Below are 14,950 nucleotides of genomic sequence, written 5' to 3'. Positions count from 1 at the left end.
AGAGCGCTTCACACCACGGATGTGTATCAGCTTGCAGTTCTCGTTGAGACACATTTTTGTGGCGAGACCATTCAGGCAGAGTGAAGCATGGAAATAACGGCACTTATCTCCTTTCTTGCAGCCCCGTTTGCCTTCGGGACCGTTCCTCATGTGTTTCTTGCACCACGTGGGATGGTAGTTAGCACATGGACCGCCTGTTAGTCCTGTTATTCCATGGGAGCATTCATGTTTCAGGAGCAGGGGGCAGACTGGCTTGGAGCGATCGTACTCGGAGTCCTGGAGGAGCTTCTTGTCGCTGGGATCGCTATCAGATGCCAGACGCTCGCTGAGAGGGGCAGTTGTTTTGAGCTTTTCGTTATCAGCAGGTTCCAATTCGACAGGGGGAGCTACTTGTGAATCTGGAGCCGGGTTCTTCCTAGCAGGGAGGCAAATGCTGCAGAGAAAAACTATGCCAGTTTCGTCTATCAAGGTGTCTGCATAACACCCTAGATGTCCGGGTCTACAGCACATGAGGCACACTACCTCGCTGGTGGTGTTCTCAGAGCTGTAGGGGGAGTAGTCCTGGCTGCATTTGAGGCAGGTGATGGTACGTGCATCTTGGATGAATTGAACGATTGCTGTAGCAAATTTAGGTTTCGTGGTGCCTTTGAAGGTAGATAGTAGCGCTCCAAGGGTTGGGAAATCCACTTGAGCCGTTGATAGAAGGAGCTTAAACGCAGCCTTCATATGCTTCAGGAGGATGGTACTTGTGCTACCAAATAGGCCAACATTCCGCTGGAATGGCTTGTCGTGTTGGTAGGCGTCGAAGAGGGTCATTGTCTCAGTGTCTCCAGCCAGGGATTTGAGCTTCCCGATGAGCAGTTCATCTTTCGAGAAGTCAGCGGCCGAGGAATGCATAACCAGGAAGTGCAGGAAGGTGGTGGTAGTAGAGAGGCTAACAGTGGTACAGAAGCCGGCGCTAGGCTAACAGCGGTAGAGAAGCCGGCGCTAGGCTAACAGCGGTAGAGAAGCCGGCGCTAGGCCAACAGCGGTAGAGAAGCCGGCGCTAGGCTAACAGCGGTAGAGAAGCCAGGGTCAGGGTGGTTTCCCGGGAAAATAACCCTTACTTTCATGCTGGCTGAAATAAACACTACTTTGTGTCTGTGAGTTGCAGGAGCTGCACACAATTTAAGGGGTGCAAAGGCTGCTAGAAAGATGGAGAAAAATAGTAGGAGAGAAGGAAAGAAGAGGATAGAAAAATAATTAAACATAACAAAACAGATGATAATACTAATAATTAATGACACCATGTCATTGATTGATGTGATGTCTGATAGTAATAGACAGTAAGTTAAACTGGCTCAAACATTAAAAGACATACATTGGTAGTACTATACACAGCAAATAATGGACCAAAAGTAGATTGATTTACAACGTTAACGTTGCATATGACTACTGTACATCAAATCGATCGTCAATACTATATATTCTCTATAGTATTGACGATCGAAAATACTATATATTCTCCTACATACCATTTCAGTTTTGAAGCAGCGTTGCGTTTTACCATCCAGCTAAAAAGTGTAGGCCTATCCTATATGAAGGTCCGCGATAAGTGTTGTTGACAGGTAAGACCATTGTAATAACCTAACCTAAATAACGGAAACTCGGGACAGCGCCAAATGTCCACCAGTGGCAGGAAATATATTACATCCGTACTGTTAAGAACTACCATTGAGAATGAATGGGGAAAGTTAAGGAAGTTAAGCTTAACCGTCACCTGGAACCGTCACCTTATCGTGGTGGAGAGGTTTGCGTGTCCCTGTGAACCTGAGAGCTGTGTTGTCTGGAGCCTTGTGCTCCTGGTAGGGTCTCTCATGGCAGAGTGGTCTCAGGTGAGGGGCCAGACTAAGAATGGTTCAAAAAATTCCAATGAATAACGGAAAAAGAGGAGATGTGACCCGGCCCGGAGGAAGCCCGGGGCCCCCGTCTGGAGCCAGGCCCAGACGGAGGGCTCGATGGCGAGCGCCTGGTGGCCGGGTTTGCCACGGAGCCCGGTCGGGCACAGCCCGAACAAACTACTTGGCACCCCCCCTCTCTTCATCCCATGGGCCCACCACCTGTGGGAAGACCCGTTGGGGTCGGGTGCGCAGCCACATGGGTGGCAGCGAAGGTCAGGGCTCTCGACGGACCAGATCCGGGCGGCAGAAGCTGGCTCTGGGGACGTGGAACGTCACCTCGCTGTGGGGAAAGGAATCGGAGCTTGTGAGGGAGGTGGAGCGCTATCAGTTAGATCGGGTGGGGCTTACCTCCACGCACAGTCTCAGCTCTGGTACCGTACTCCTGGATAAGGGTTGGACTCTATTCTTCTCCGGAGTTGCCGAGGGCGTGAGGCGCCGGGCGGGTGTGGGGATACTCATAAATCCCCGGCTGAGCGCCGCGGTGTTGGAGTTTACCCCGGTAGACGAGAGGGTCGCCTCCCTGCGCCTAAGGGTTGTAGGGGGGAAAACTCTGACTGTTGTTTGTGCGTATGCACCAAACAGCAGCTCAGAGTACTCGGCCTTCTTGGAGACCCTGAATGGAGTCCTGTATGGGGCTCCAGTAGGGGACTCCGTAGTTCTGCTGGGAGACTTCAACGCCCACGTGGGCAACGATGGAGACACCTGGAGAGGCGTGGTGGGGAGGAACGGCCTCCCTGATCTAAACCCGAGCGGTCGTTTGTTATTGGACTTCTGTGCTAGTCATGGATTATCCATAACAAACACCATGTTCGAACATAAGGGTGCTCATAAGTGTACCTGGTACCAGAGTACCCTAGGCCGAAGATCGATGATCGATTTCGTGATCGTGTCATCTGATCTGAGGCCGCATGTTTTGGACACTCGGGTAAAGAGAGGGGCGGAACTGTCAACCGACCACCATCTGGTTGTGAGTTGGATCAGGGAATGGGGGAAATTTCCGGATAGACCTGGTAAGCCCAAACGAGTAGTGCGGGTGAACTGGGAACGTCTGGAGGAGGCCCCCGTCCTAGGTATCTTCAACTCACACCTCCGGCGGAGCTTTTCTGGCATTCCTGTGGAGGTTGGGGGCATTGAGCCGGAGTGGGCGGTGTTCAAAGCCTCCATTGCTGAAGCTGCGGTGGCTAGCTGTGGCCTCAGGATCTTAGGCTCCTCAAGGGGCGGTAACCCTCGGACACAGTGGTGGACACCGGTGGTCAGGGAAGCCGTCCGACTGAAGAAGGAGGCTTTCCGGGATATGATATCCTGGAGGACTCCTGACTCGGTTGCAGGGTACCGACAGGCTCGAAGGGCTGCAGCGGCTGCCGTGTCGGAGGCTAAGCAGCGGGTGTGGGAGAAGTTCGGAGAGGCCATGGAGAAGGACTTTCGGTCGGCACCAAAGTGTTTCTGGAAGACTATCCGGCACCTCAGTAGGGGGAAACGGGGAACCATCCAAGCTCTGTACAGTAAGGATGGGACTCTGTTGGAAGGAGGTCATCGGACGTTGGAAGGAACACTTTGAGGAACTCCTGAATCCGAATAACACGCCCTCTATGTTGGAGGCAGAGCTCGAGGTTGATGGTGTTTCGTCGTCAATTTCCCTGGTGGAGGTCACTGAGGTAGTCAAACATCTCCGCAGTGGCAAAGCCCCAGGGATTGATGAGATCCAGCCAGAAATGCTAAAGGCTCTGGGTGTTGAGGGGCTGTCATGGTTGACACGCCTATTCAACATCGCGTGGGAGTCGGGTACAGTGCCAAAGGAGTGGCAAACCGGGGTGGTGGTTCCCCTGTTCAAAAAGGGGGACCAGAGAGTGTGTGCCAATTACCGGGGTATCACACTTCTCAGCCTCCCTGGTAAAGTCTACTCCAAGGTGCTGGAAAGGAGGGTTCGGCCGATCGTCGAACCTCAGATTGAAGAGGAACAATGCGGTTTTCGCCCCGGACGTGGAATTACGGACCAGCTCTTCACTCTCGCAAGGATCCTGGAGGGGGCCTGGGAGTATGCCCATCCGGTCTACATGTGTTTTGTGGATCTGGAGAAGGCGTATGACCGGGTCCCCCGGGAGAAACTGTGGGAGGTGCTGCGGGAGTATGGGGTAAGGGGGTCTATCCTCAGGGCCATCCAATCTTTGTACTCCCAAAGCGAGAGCTGTGTTCGTGTTCTCGGCAGCCAGTCAGTTTCGTTCTCAGTGGGTGCTGGTCTCCGCCAGGGCTGCGCCTTGTCACCAATCCTGTTTGTGATATACATGGACAGGATATCGAGGCGAAGTCGTGGTGGGGAGGGGTTGCAGTTCGGTGGTCTGAGGAACTCGTCACTGCTTTTTGCAGATGATGTGGTCCTCATTGGATCATCGGCCTGTGACCTTCAGCACTCACTGGATCGGCTGGCGGCCGAGTGTGAAGCGGCTGGGATGAGGATCAGCACCGCTAAATCTGAGGTCATGACTCTTAGCAGGAAACCGGTGGATTGCTTACTCCGGGTAGGAAATGAGTCCTTAGCCCAAGTGAAGGAGTTCAAGTACCTCGGGGTCTTGTTCGCGAGTGAGGGTACTATGGAGCGTGAGATTGGCCGGAGAATCGGAGCAGCGGGGGAGGTATTGCGTTCGCTTTACCGCACCGTTACGAAAAGAGAGCTGAGCCGCAAGGCAAAGCTCTCGATCTACCGGTCGATCTTCGTTCCTATCCTCACCTATGGTCATGAGGGCTGGGTGATGACCGAAAGGACGAGATCGCGGGTACAAGCGGCCGAGATGAGTTTTCTCAGAAGGGTGGCTGGCGTCTCCCTTAGGGATAGGGTGAGAAGCTCAGCCATCCGTGAGGAACTCGGATTAGAGCCGCTGCTCCTTTACTCAGAAAGGAGTCAGCTGAGGTGGTTCGGGCATCTGGTAAGGATGCCCACTGGGCGCCTTCCTTGGGAGGTGTTTCAGGCACGTCCAGTGAGGAGGAGACCTCGGGGAAGACCCAGGACTAGGTGGAGAGATTATATCTCAACACTGGCCTGGGAACGCCTCGGGATCCCCCCGTCAGAGCTGGTCAATGTGGCCCGGGAAAGGGAAGTCTGGGGCCCCCTGCTTGAGCTGCTCCCCCCGCGACCCGACCCCGGATAAGCGGATGAGGATGAGGAGCTTAACCATTTTCGGCTCCCGCGCGAAAGGTCCCCGGTTCAAGACCGGGCGGAAACAGCATTACTAACAAATTTAATGTTTAAATTCTCCTGCTTTACTATCAAACATCTATTCGGGAAAAGTCTGTCTGGAACAGGACCTTCAGCAATCTCTACTGGGCACCACGCCACCTCTTCAAAAATAGCCTTTTCATATTATTAAGTGTTTAAACCAGCGCTGAAAACCTGTCCATGCGGGTGCTTCTGATGACAAAATTTTCTAGGGTTTTCTTCAAACTGAAAGGTTTCCGTCTTGTAGTGGTTATCACGTTCGCCTAACACCCGAAAGGTCCCCGGTTCGAGACTGGGCGGAAACATGGTCAAAGTATTTGTATTTAGCGCTCGCAGTTGAGAGCATAGACTGTATGAAAGTTAAACTCTAGCTCTAGTTGTGAGAAGTTCTTAGAAGTGTCTGGGTATCAACCTCCTTTCCTGTTTTGCCAAGCGTTACTGAGTCTTCTACGTGCACCTCTCCAGCATGGACTTCTGGGGTAACCGTCTCATCCTGGATCGTCTAGCATGCAATGGACGGTTCGTAGCCCATTAGCATGTCGTGGCGGGCTTTGGCCGCTGTCGTTATGACTTTACAATTGACGCCTAGCGTGCTAGCATTGATCCCCGCTGTAGCAGATGGGCGAATGGATGTTTAGGATAATATGTTTCAAATATGTATGATATAACCACTTACATTCACACCTGACCACTCTGACCCTGGTTCCATTAAAGGTCCCATGACATGAAAATCTCACTTTGTGAGGTTTTCTAACATAAATATGAGTTCCCCTAGCCTGCCTATGGTCCCCCAGTGGCTAAAACTTGCGTTTGGTGTAAAACGAGCACTAGCTGTTCTGCTCGCCTTTGAAAAAACGGAGGCTCAAGCGCGCTGATTTGGAATGTCTGTGCTCATGACGTCATGAGGAATCTCGGCTCCTCCCCTTACTCTGCCTGGCCCGCCAATGAGACTCGACCGTGCGAGCGCCACATGTGTGTGTGTGTGTGTGAATACACACACTGTAACGCAAGTGTTTCTTGTCGGTTCTTTGACGTGTCTTGTATTTCCACAACGAGACTGTCGTGGGGGTTATCTGAGCCATGTTTGAGAAGGAATTGGGGGAAAGGAACTTTGGTTTGACTCGCTGAAGTACATGAACTGCGACATGCCGCCGGTTGCCGCGAGGCACCATCGCCCGGCAGCGGGCAGCTGGCAGCAGGCAGCGCGCGGTTCAGTCGACTTCAGGTTGATGTGAAAGTGGAAGAACCAGAGACGTCGCAGAACCCGACAAAGTCGTTTGTGATTCATAATATCGTCTGGAGGCGCACACAATATATTATATGATATAGATATCTATGTATTATATGATATTATTTAGATATAGAGCTCCAGGACTGTAACGCAAGTGTTGTACACTTCCTTGTTATTTGGCGCATAACGCGTCGGACTCTCGTCTCTGGTATTTCTACAACGAGACTCGTATTGGGGGTTATCTCAGCCAAGGTTGAGAATGAATTGGGGGGAAAGAACTTTGGCTTCGACTCCCTCAAGTCAAGAACATGAACCACGACAAGGAGGAGAAAGGGATCTTTGCCGGGCAGCGCTTAGGCACCTCCGCCTCCGGCGGTGGTCCCTCAGCGGGGCTCAAGCGGGAGACATTCGCCGCCAACAATCCCTTTCTCCTCCATGTCGTGGTTCATGTTCTTGAGGGAGTCAAAGCCAAAGTTCCTTCCCCCCAATTCATTCTCAACTTTGGCTGAGATAACCCCCAATACGAGTCTCGTTGTAGAAATACCAGAGACGAGAGTCCGACGCGTTATGCGCCATCACACCAACAGCAGAACGGTTATCCAAATAACAAGGAAGTGTACAACACTTGCGTTACAGTCCTGGAGCTCTATATCTAAATAATATCATATAATACATAGATATCTATATCATATAACATATTGTGTGCGCCTCCAGACGATATTATGAATCACAAACGACTTTGACGGGTTCTGCGACGTCTCTGGTTCTTCCACTTTCACATCAACCTGAAGTCGACTGAACTGCGCGCTGCCTGCTGCCGGCTGCCCGCTGCCGGGCGATGGTGCCTCGCGGCATGTCGCAGTTCATGTAGCCTACTTCAGCGAGTCAAACCAAAGTTCCTTTCCCCCAATTCCTTCTCAACCATGGCTCAGATAACCCCCACGACAGTCTCGTTGTGGAAATACAAGACACGTCAAAGAACCGACAAGAAACACTTGCGTTACAGTGTGTGTATTCACATTGATGTGGACGTTGAAGAACCAGGAACGTCGGAATATCGGCTCACACAGCTTTTGGCCGTGATAATATGTATTATATGATATAGATATCTGTGTAGGCTATATGATAATATTTAGATATAGAGCTCCAGGACTCCCGTGTGTTCTAGAATATTTACAGAACACGGCTAAAGGCTGTGTGCGCCTCGCCATTGCGATACATCCACTGTAAACAGAGCGCATGGTACCGTCCCTGGCTGCAAGCTGCTCAGGGCCACACCCCCACCCTCCTCCTTGACACGCCCACCGAAACAGCGCATTTGGGGGAAGCTGAACGTGCGACTGGCTCGGAGTGGCTGTAACTCTGCACCACGGCTGAATTTCAGGAACGTCTTTGAATACTGTGTTAGTTGCCCACTAATACCTATATTAAAGAATACATAAAATAGCATGTCATGGGACCTTTAAATGTTGTGAACTAGACTGGACGGTTGATGACGGCATTCTGATGGGTTGCCATATTGTCTGTGTATGTGTTTCCGTAGTGTAGAGGTTATCACGTTCGCCTCACACGCGAAAGGTCCCCTGTTCAAAACCGGGCGGAAACAGCACTACTGTTTTGAGATATACAAAGTTAATGTTTAAATTCTCCTGCTTTACTATCAAGCAGCTATTCGTGAAAAGTCTATCTTGAACATAACCTTCAGCAGCGTCTTCTTGGCACCACGCCACCTCTTCAACCGATAGCGTCATATTATTAAGTATTTAAACCTGCGCGGAAAACCTGTTCATGTGGGTGCTTCTTATGACAATTTTTTCTAGTTTTTTTTTGAATCTCACAGGTTTCCGTAGTGTAGTGGTTATCACGTTTGACTAACACGCGAAAGGTCCCAGGTTCGAGACCAGGCGGAAACATGGTCAAAGTATTTGTATTTAGGGCTCGCAGTTGAGAAAATAGACTGCATGAAAGTTAAACTCGAACTCTAGTTGTGAGAAGTTCTTAGAAGTGTCTGGGTGTCAACCTCCTTTCCTGTTTTGCCTGGCGTTAGTTTAGTGTATACTAGTGGTTATCACAGTGGTTATCACGTTCGCCTTACACGCGAAAGGTCCCCGGTTCAAGACCAGGCGGAAGCAGCATTACTGTTTAGATGTATACAAATTTAATGTTTAAATTCTCCTGCTTTACTATCAAGCATCTATTCGGGAAAAGTCTGTCTGGAGCAGGACCTTCAGCAGCGACTACTGGGCACCACGCCACCTCTTCAACCGATAGCCTCGTCATATTATTAAGTGTTTAAACCTGCGCTGAAAACCTGTTCATGCGTGAGCTTCTGATGACAAATTTTCTAGGGTTTTGCGCCATCTAACTGGTTTCTACGGAAGAGGATTAGGGCCACACATGTAAAAAAAAATTAAGTTCTGACTTTAATCTCAGAATTCTGAGAATAAAGTCAGAATTCTGACTTTAATCTCAGAATTCTGACTTTTTTCTCAGAATTCTGAGATTAAAGTCAGAATTCTGACATTAATCTCAGAATTCTGAGAAAAAAGTCAGAATTCTGACATTAATCTCAGAATTCTGAGAAAAAAGTCAGAATTCTGACTTTGAAGTCAGAACTACGGGTATCTGTAAGGACCAACCTCCGTGGGAGAGACACTTTGCTTTATGCAGTAGGAGGAAACCTATGGAAAGAATAGAATGGCGCGGTAAAAGTGTAAAACCTGTGCGGTTTGGCAAGAATTCCGTACGGTTTTGAATGACTAATAGCCGCGGCTATTAGTCATTCACTCCGGCTATTAGTTATTAACTCCGGCTATTAGTTATTCACTCCGGCTATTAGGTATGCAGAACGAGCCCTCCCTCTTCTTTGCTTGACCACTAAGTTTGAAGGCTGTCTAACCAATCAGTGAAGAGAAATACCAGACTAAAGTAACGCATTGTCGAGACTAGAGCTGCAGTGCCTCCATGTTTCGCCGTAACATAAAGCTGTGTTGTCTTTACTAGTTTCACTACAATGTAATGACCACCACTAGCTAGTGGAAAATACATTTGTGTCTAGTACACTGATATATTTGTATATGTTAGGCTATATATTGAGATGGCAGTGTTCGAAATACCCGTCAATATTCGGGGATGCCCTCATCCCCAGATTGTTCTCGATATGCAGTAGCCAGCTAGGCCATAACATTACAATATTTCATGGATGCAAGCAAGCCAAGACAATCAATCTATATCTATAGCCTACATGACAACACACAAACACACGCACACACACACACAGACACACACACGCACACATGTTAAACACACTGGTATAGCAATAGGAGCCTGCATTGGCTAAAGTTGTTGGGATGCACGTTATTTTATAACAGGGAGGGGCAAAGTTGTGCATTACAATGCAAACACGACAATAATTGGCACAGTTCTTGCGCACTCAGAAGAACATGAACTGAATAAATGCCAGGTATATAGCATATCGGAGACAGGCACACAATCAGTGCATTTGCAAATAAGAGCCTGCAGTATGACCGTTCTTGTGACATTATTTAACCATCCATCTACAGCTAATACGATCAGACAGATACATCATTGATCACATATAAGCCAACAACAAGCCCAACATCACCACGGCAGGTGCGCTCTCTCTCGCACATTCACACAATCACTCCAACTTCTCCAACTCCAAGGCAAAGCTGTTTCACTAAGACCACAAACAACCACAACTAACCAGCCTACATATCCACAACAATGCACAACAATCAGTTCTATACATTGCGTCTATCTTCTGTTTGGCGCACATGGCTAATGTGCATACTTGCACAGGACTGTCGGCTCCGCTTGTCAAAAAAATAGAACGTATTTGTGAATAAATGCTTTGAATTCTGAATACTGGACTTGGTGAGCTTGGTGAGTTGGCTATGGGACGTGCACTTTTACCGCGCCATTCTAGGGCCGGATTGTGGCTTTCTTGGACTTCCATAGGTTTCCTCCTACTGCATAAAGCAAAGTGTCTCTCCCACGGAGGTTGGTCCTTACAGATACCCGTAGTTCTGACTTTAAAGTCAGAATTCTGACTTTTTTCTCAGAATTCTGAGATTAATGTCAGAATTCTGACTTTTTTCTCAGAATTCTGAGATTAAAGTCAGAATTCTGACTTTAATCTCAGAATTCTGAGATTAATGTCAGAATTCTGACTTTTTATCTCAGAATTCTGAGATTAATGTCAGAATTCTGAGATTAATGTCAGAATTCTGACTTTATTCTCAGAATTCTGAGATTAAAGTCAGAATTCTGACATTAATCTCAGAATTCTGAGAATAAAGTCAGAACTTAATTTTTTTTTACATGTGTGGCCCTAATCCTCTTCCGTAGGTTTCTGTAGTGTAGTGGTTATCACGTTTGCCTAACACGCGAAAGGTCCCCGGTTCGAGACCGGGCGGAAACATGGTCAAAGCATTTGTATTTAGCGCTCGCAGTTGAGAGCATAGACTGTATGAAAGTTAAACTCTAACTCTAGTTGTGAGAAAGTTCTTAGAAGTGTCTGGGTATCAACCTCCTTTCCTGTTTTGCCAAGCGTTACTGAGTCTTCTCCGTGCACCTCTCCAGCATGGACTTCTGGGGTAACCGTCTCATCCTGGATCGTCAAGCATGCAATGGACGGTTCGTAGCCCATTAGCATGTCGTGGCGGGCTTTGGCCGCTGTCGTTACGACTACAATTGAGGCCTAGCGTCAAGGGCGTAACCACGCATTCTTTGGGGGGGTCGTGTCCCCCCCAATGTTGAGAAAATACTAACCTGTCCCCCCCAATATACAGCAGGTTAAAATGTAAAATATATGTTCTCTTTTTATGAACCCTGTCAATGGATCGGTCTCTTGTTATGCAGTGATGTTGCTAGGTACGCGTCCTGCGTCCCTGACGCATTAAAATCTGAAAGGACGCACTAAACTCACTATCCATGCGTCCCGGGGACGCATCTCATTTTCCCCATGAAAAACGATACATTGTGAACATTAAACAACTCGTGTTTAATCACAGTAACTGGCCAAAGAAACCTTCTTGTGAGCAGATCGGACAAGCGCTGTTTCAACCCTCTGCGCATGTACTCGGCGCAGATGTGATCCCCTGTACAAGGTATCGCGACATGCTAATTTAGCCGCTACCAAAACAACTAGCTCGTCACCGCTGATTTCATTTCAACAATTAAAAATACGAACTTCATAGTAAATAAACCCACGTTTCCACTGCTCGATGCTGTGCTCATTCGTGTCGAATGAGCAAATCAAACAGGATTTTTTTGCAATCCTTCTGATTGAATATATGTACATTTATGACAAAATCGTGAGGACTAGGCTTGTGACACACACACACACACACAAATGTGGCGCTCGCGCGGTAATAGCTCATTGGCGCCACCTAGTGATCATTATGTGCAAATGCACAGCCTCTCATTAAAATGACTTAGGGGTCATTTGACCCCTCTTGCGGCGCTAGGAGTAAGTAAAAATGGCCCGGCGTTTCTAGTGTTAAACATGAACGGTTGAGTACTCCAGCTCTAACCATATCATACCACCATCAAGGAGTTTAACACTATTAATTTAATTTAAGAAATAGAATAATAATAAAAAAGAAACACATTTTTTAAACTGGGGAGTCGGGACCCATTGAATTTCTCAGGGACCCACCCAACTCGCCACCTGTGGGTCCCGGGGACTCACTACATTGAAAACCTATCAACATCACTGGTTATGTCTTATTTATTTTCAATTTATTTCCGTTTGTTGAGTGTGTGAATCCCCCCTCCTAATTGTACACTTGTGCGATTTAGTTTGAAACCGCCTCGCGACTTTCTGCGTTGTCATGGTTACCCCACACTCTTTCTTCAGTGAGAGCCAAGAAAGTAAAGTTGAGTAATGGAGGATTTGAGGTTACCTAAAAAGCAGAAGAAACTGGACCAACAGCCAAGCATACACAGTTTTTTTTCAGACAGTAAGTAACTTGACAGGCATGCTGAAAGCAGTGGCCAGACAGGGACATGCTCTGGACATGCAGGTGATAAGGTGAGAATTTTGAATATGAGACTAGACAGCCTTACAACATTGTTTATAACCTGGGCCTACATGTCAGCAATACATAAAAGTAGCCTACTTCTAATACAAGCAGAATATATAGACCTAAATGATCACGAAGGTCAGCCACTGTTCTTCTGATAACATAATGACATGTGGTCATGGGTATGTGGTATTTTTCCATTGGAAGCTATCCTTTTTGCTACAGTACTACTGGAAGAGCATAATTGTAATTGGTAGGTGTGTTTAAGGTCAGTAAGCAGCTAACCAAAACAAAGTGTGCGTGTGTGTGTGGGGGGGGGGGGGGGGGGGCGGGGCAGACATTACATTATTACACTATTCCTTTAGATGTGAATTCAAATGGTCAATGTAGTCCTCGAAACTATGTTCTAAATGTCCACATTTTCATGAATAAATATAGAATTGTAGGCAATGCACTTAACAAATAATAATAAAAAATTGGACCCCCCCAATGTCTAAACCATGGTTACGCCCTTGCCTAGCGTGCTAGCATTGTTCCCCGCGGTAGAAGATGGGCGAATGGATGTTTAGGATAATGTGTTTCAAATATGTATGATATAACCACTTACATTCACACCTGACCACTCTGACCCTGGTTCCATTAAATGTTGTGAACTAGACTGGACGGTTGATGACGGCATACTCATGGGTTGCCATATTGTCCGTGTATGTGTTTCCGTAGTGTAGCGGTTATCACGTTCGCCTCACACGCGAAAGGTCCCCGGTTCGAAACCGGGCGGAAACAGCACTTCAATTTTGAGATATACAAAGTTAATGTTTAAATTCTCTTGCTTTACTATCAAGCAGCTATTCGTGAAAAGTCTATCTTGAACAGAACCTTCAGCAGCGTCTTCTTGGCACCACGCCACCTCTTCAACCGATAGCCTCGTCATATTATTAAGTATTTAAACCTGCGCGGAAAACCTGTTCATGCGGGTGCTTCTGATGACAATTTTTTCTAGTTTTTTTTTCAATCTCACAGGTTTCCGTAGTGTAGTGGTTATCACGTTTGACTAACACGCGAAAGGTCCCAGGTTCGAGACCAGGCGGAAACATGGTCAAAGTATTTGTATTTAGGGCTCGCAGTTGAGAAAATAGACTGCATGAAAGTTAAACTCGAACTCTAGTTGTGAGAAGTTCTTAGAAGTGTCTGGGTGTCAACCTCCTTTCCTGTTTTGCCTGGCGTTAGTTTAGTGTATACTAGTGGTTATCACAGTGGTTATCACGTTCGCCTTACACGCGAAAGGTCCCCGGTTCAAGACCAGGTGGAAGCAGCATTACTGTTTAGATGTATACAAATTTAATGTTTAAATTGTCTTGCTTTACTATCAAGCATCTATTCGGGAAAAGTCTGTCTGGAGCAGGACCTTCAGCAGCGACTATTGGGCACCACGCCACCTCTTCAACCGATAGCCTCGTCATATTATTAAGTGTTTAAACCTGCGCTGAAAACCTGTTCATGCGTGAGCTTCTGATGACAAATTTTCTAGGGTTTTGCGCAATCGAACTGGTTTCCGTAGTGTAGTGGTTATCACGTTTGCCTAACACGCGAAAGGTCCCCGGTTCGAGACCGGGCGGAAACATGGTCAAAGTATCTGTATTTAGCGCTCGCAGTTGAGAGCATAGACTGTATGAAAGTTAAACTCTAACTCTAGTTGTGAGAAGTTCTTAGAAGTGTCTGGGTATCAACCTCCTTTCCTGTTTTGCCAAGCGTTACTGAGTCTTCTCCGTGCACCTCTCCAGCATGGACTTCTGGGGTAACCGTCTCATCCTGGATCGTCTAGCATGCAATGGACGGTTCGTAGCCCATTAGCATGTCGTGGCGGGCATTGGCCGCTGTCGTTACGACTACAATTGAGGCCTAGCGTGCTAGCATTGTTCCCCGAGGTAGAAGATGGGCGAATGGATGTTTAGGATAATATGTTTCAAATATGTTTGATATAAGCACTTACATTCACACCTGACCACTCTGACCCTGGTTCCATTAAATGTTGTGAACTAGACTGGACGGTTGATGACGGGATTCTTATGGGTTGCCAGATTCTCTGTGTATGTTTTTTTTTATTAAAAAAACGATTTACATGTTATGATCGTAAGACAAGGTGAAATGGATAATATCTAAATACCATGGTCTATAATAGCATGGACAGTCGGGTCACAAGTTGATCTGGCTGCCTCCTGCTCCTAGGAAGAAGACTAGTTCTGTATTTTAGTACTGCAGCTGACCAAGTCTCCGGCTCATCGGCACAATGGAATGGAGCCACCATTTGAAATATTTTTCCCCCAAAATGTTATGAGTTCGAATCCCGTAATGTATGCTTTGTTGATCTGAATAAACGTTATGTCTCAAAGTGATACCGCCTTGCGTCACATTGCGTTTTTTAATGCAATTAAGATTAATCCGATCTAGCTGTCATGCATGTAAACGCATTCATTTCCGAAGTCGCTGCTTTGCTTACAGAGACATCCAGTGAAAGGGG

General features: G+C 47.4%; 7 non-coding genes across 7 annotated transcripts; all 7 read left to right on the top strand.

Annotated features, from left to right (window-relative positions):
- The first annotated feature begins 5,383 nt into the window (after window positions 1-5,383).
- trnav-aac (transfer RNA valine (anticodon AAC)) lies at window positions 5,384-5,456 on the top strand. The gene has a single exon. It is a non-coding gene; the product is annotated as a tRNA-Val (tRNA).
- A 2,459-nt stretch (window positions 5,457-7,915) lies between these two features.
- On the top strand, window positions 7,916-7,988 carry trnav-cac (transfer RNA valine (anticodon CAC)). The gene has a single exon. It is a non-coding gene; the product is annotated as a tRNA-Val (tRNA).
- A 234-nt stretch (window positions 7,989-8,222) lies between these two features.
- trnav-aac (transfer RNA valine (anticodon AAC)) lies at window positions 8,223-8,295 on the top strand. The gene has a single exon. It is a non-coding gene; the product is annotated as a tRNA-Val (tRNA).
- Window positions 8,296-10,753: 2,458 nt separating this feature from the next.
- Window positions 10,754-10,826, top strand: trnav-aac (transfer RNA valine (anticodon AAC)). Its single transcript has one exon. It is a non-coding gene; the product is annotated as a tRNA-Val (tRNA).
- A 2,316-nt stretch (window positions 10,827-13,142) lies between these two features.
- On the top strand, window positions 13,143-13,215 carry trnav-cac (transfer RNA valine (anticodon CAC)). The gene has a single exon. It is a non-coding gene; the product is annotated as a tRNA-Val (tRNA).
- Window positions 13,216-13,452: 237 nt separating this feature from the next.
- trnav-aac (transfer RNA valine (anticodon AAC)) lies at window positions 13,453-13,525 on the top strand. Its single transcript has one exon. It is a non-coding gene; the product is annotated as a tRNA-Val (tRNA).
- Window positions 13,526-13,980: 455 nt separating this feature from the next.
- On the top strand, window positions 13,981-14,053 carry trnav-aac (transfer RNA valine (anticodon AAC)). Its single transcript has one exon. It is a non-coding gene; the product is annotated as a tRNA-Val (tRNA).
- Window positions 14,054-14,950: the final 897 nt, after the last annotated feature.

Source organism: Gadus morhua, chromosome 13, assembly GCF_902167405.1.
Source record: "Gadus morhua chromosome 13, gadMor3.0, whole genome shotgun sequence".
In the NCBI taxonomy this organism is placed as follows: Eukaryota; Metazoa; Chordata; class Actinopteri; order Gadiformes; family Gadidae; genus Gadus; species Gadus morhua.
This window is presented reverse-complemented; position numbering and strand designations above follow the sequence as displayed.